A 3,874-nucleotide genomic window follows, 5' to 3' on the forward strand; every position below is an offset into this window, starting at 1 on the left:
GACAGCAACTTGTCTGTTCCCCTTCCCCCAATTCCCCAGCACTGTTCCCATCCCCCCAATTCCCCAATAAAAATCTTTATAAAAAATACTTTTTCCTATTATAAAGATAATACAAGCTCATTATAGAAAATTTAGAAAATACAGGAAAAAAATTTATTTAGAAAGATAAAATATATGGCCATCCATCAATACCCCTTTGACTTGAAATGCTAACTCTGTAGATGTTAACTACTACACTTCACCTGTAAGAAGGAAAGGTGCATCTTGTTAGGTAAAAATGCAGGGGCACTTGGCTGTTGTATGGCAGGGTAAATGTGTGCAAGAGGGTGCATGGGGGAGCCGAATAGTGGAACGATGCACTGTGCTGGTTATCCACTTGTCGCTTCTCAGCTTCAAATTCACCCCTTTTGCCTGCTCCGTGAAAATTGATATAGGCCCTTTAAATATTTTTCCTTTTGCTAATAGCATAATTGACGCTTTTTTTTAGTAGGATGTGAAGGAGAGAGACTGTAAAAGAAAAGAGTGTTGCTTCCTGGTTCCCATTTGCTCTCTAGGCAGGCTGCTGCAGAGTGCTACACACACACACACACACACACACACACACACACACACACACCTACAGGGCATATTTCCTGCAAGTTCCAGAGGATTGATTTAAAGCATGTTCCCCCAGTGCAGCACAACAGTGACTTGTCTCATTCTGTGAGTCTTAATTGTGCCTCTTTGGTACACTATCTCAGTGCTAGAGGTAGTTAGTGTTCCTTATAGCAGTTATTCCTATATTCTTTAGAGTTGTCTTTATTTCTTATTAGCCAATCCCTCATTATGCCAATCCTCTGTTATACTTGATACTTCTTTAGATTTAACTTTCTCTGTTCAAATTACTGTGTGATTTTTCTCTTCATCCTGGATCCAAACTGATGCACTCACTCTTTTGAGTTTCTTCTAGCACCTAGTACTCACTAGGTACAGAGTGTCTGTTCCTGGAATGTAACTGATCATCCAATGGATGCTTAATGCTCATTTCTAGTCAGTCTTCTCCATCCATTCGCTTGACCCCTCTTCTCCATGGAGGGACACGAAATGGAAGGAGGACATACTTTCTTACTGTCACCCCTTAGTCTACCTTTCTTTTCCTGGTCTCCTTAAGTCACATCAGCCTGAGTAGGGAAGAACATAGTGCCTGACAGGTGAGGGAGACCTCGCATTACTAGGAAAACTGGGAGGAGATTCTGGTAATGCTACCTACCTGTGCTTAGGTCCTAGCTGAGCCGCAGATGCTGTGGACAGGCTAGGTATTTCTATCAACACGCTGTGCAGCCACAGGAACCAGGAGTTCCGCTTCCTGTAATGGTGGACTGGGTAAAGCACAGCAGGTGTTCCCCTGAAAGACAACTAAAACAGCTGGACGAAATGTTCTGAGATAGCCTCAAGAACATCAAAAAGTTAACAAAACAATGAGCAACTACTGAGCTAAGAGCCGGGAAAGACCAGAAACCTCGACAGGTGTGAGAAGCTGAGAGGACTGCTACGGCATTTACTGATTCAGAAAAGACTGAAAGAGGCCAGGCTGTACTTCTCGTGGCTTTATGGGACTGAGGGACAAAAGTCAGAATCCGGAATCCACTGAAGGAGGGGAGCTGGTAAACCAGCCCCACACTGGACAGGGATGACAAAGAGTCATCCCTAATGAGTAAAAGGGATCCAGTTAACCAAATGAACTGCAGTTCAGTCTCATTGCATCTGGGGATTTAACACTCCCAGGTACCTGACATAAGCAAATGAAAATTATTTTCCTGTGAAGATAGCATCAAATTATTTCTACAAAAAATATTTAAATAGAATATCGAGCACGAAGTGAAATATATCCAGGTATAAGAGAAGATAAGACAGCACAAGAAAGAAGCAATAAAAACATCTATGCCGGGGGGACAGAGCCCTCTGCTGCACCCTCATCCCCCACAACGATCACAGGGCACTCCTGTACATAGGAGTCCTGACACAGGCACCTGGCTAGTGACCTTGGTCTCTGGAGGAAGCTAGTCTGTCAGCAGCATCCATCATGGGAAAGATTCAGATTGAAAATCCTTGAGAGCCCAAGTTCTCAGAAAGGAGTCTCCTCACCCTTTAATTACAGAAACTGTTCCAGCAAACCCAGTGAGCAAGGCTTGCTTGTGGACCCAGGCCTTCCTAGCTTCCCGTACAAGCTAATATACAAGCTGGGGGGACACCTCACACTGAACTGTATGGAGCTAAAGAGATAACCTCAGTTTTGGGGGACAAGAAAAATAGAGCAAGGAAAACAGAATGCACAGTCCCCAAGGGAACTGGAAGGGGAAGGGCGGTCAGGCTGGGGAGCTCAGGGCCCAGACTCCAGCCACTATCCCCGAGGGAAGGCAGGCAGGGGGCCCAGCTACATTACAGCTGGCATTGGTCACTCTTCTAGATGTTCATTCCCCTCTCTGGCTGTACCCAGAATCACCAGGAGAGCTGTAAAAACTCCTGGTACCCAGGCCCGGGCCACAGAGACTCCCATGTCACCCGTCGGGGGGCGCTGGCGCTGGGTGTGAAAAGTTCCAGGGGATTCTCACAAACGTCAGGCTGAGGTGCACCGCTGTGTACGCCATGCGGGGTCAGTCACAGGATCATCGCATTTCATTCTCACGTCACCTGGGCACGTTCATGTTACCGACCTGGTTTATGTGCAGCAGAAGTGAGCAGGCCGAAGAGGGCGTGAAGTGGCTTTAATGCAACCTTCAGCACTTCAATGCAGCCTACAGCACCGCCACCCACTGCCCACAAGACACAGGCCGGACACGGCCTTTTCACAGAACAGCACTGACCCTTAGGTGTGCAACACACTCTGATGGTTTCTATTCGACTCCACTGAATCTGTCAGGAACCCCCAATGGGCTGGATTTCACCAGGCACCGCTAGTGGTCACCAGTCCCAGCGTGAAACGCTGGGGACTGCAGAGCGCAGGTCTTGCTCTCCCCCCACCCCCAACCCCCACAGGGGCCACAAGGGACTTACTGGCTCCAAGGCCTTCAGAACACTTCTAGGGGAGGGAGCGAGTGTGAGGAACATGTTTTCTTGTAAAGACAGAGAAAGGCCCAGAAGAGGCTGTGTCCTCAGGGTGATGAGACTAGATCGCATCAGCTGGGTCTCAAACACACAGAGAGGTGTGCATATGTGTGTGTGCCTCTGCATGTGTCTCTGTCTGTGTCTCTGTGTGTGGCTGTGTCTGTGTGTGTGTCTGTGTCTGTGTGTGTGTGTCTGTGTGTCCATCTCTGTGTGTATTTGGGTCTGTGTGTGTCTGTGTGTGTGTTTATGTGTGTGTGTATGTGTGTGTGCCTGTGTCTCTGTGTATGTCTGTGTCTGTATGTGTGTCTGTGTGTCTGTGTCTGTGTTTATGTGTGTCTGTGTGTCTGTGTCTATGTGTGTGTCTGTGTCTTTGTGTCCATCTCTGTTTGTGTCTGTGTCTCTGTCTCTGTGTGTGTCTGGGTCTGTGTGTGTGTGTGTGTGTGTGTCTGTGTATGTGTTTGTGTGTGTGTATGTGCCTGTGTCTCTGTGTGTCTATCTGTGTGTCTGTGTCTGTGTCTCTGTGTCTCTGTGTGTCTGTATGTGTGTCTGTGTGTCTGTGTATGTGTTTGTGTGTATGTGCCCGTGTCTCTGTGTGTGTGTCTGTCTGTGTCTCTGTGTGTGTCTGTCTGTGTCTCTGTGTTTGTTTCTGTGTCTCTGTGTGTGTCTGTGTCTGTGTGTGTGTATGTGTTTGTGTGTCCGTGTGTGTCTGTGTGTTTATGTGTGTATGTGCTTGTGTCTCTGTGTGTGTCTGTCTGTGTCTCTGTCTTTGTGTCTGTGTCTCTGTGTGTGT

The sequence above is a fragment of the Hipposideros armiger genome, unplaced genomic scaffold (assembly GCF_001890085.2).
Source record: "Hipposideros armiger isolate ML-2016 unplaced genomic scaffold, ASM189008v1 scaffold_13, whole genome shotgun sequence".
NCBI classification, from domain to species: domain Eukaryota; kingdom Metazoa; phylum Chordata; class Mammalia; order Chiroptera; family Hipposideridae; genus Hipposideros; species Hipposideros armiger.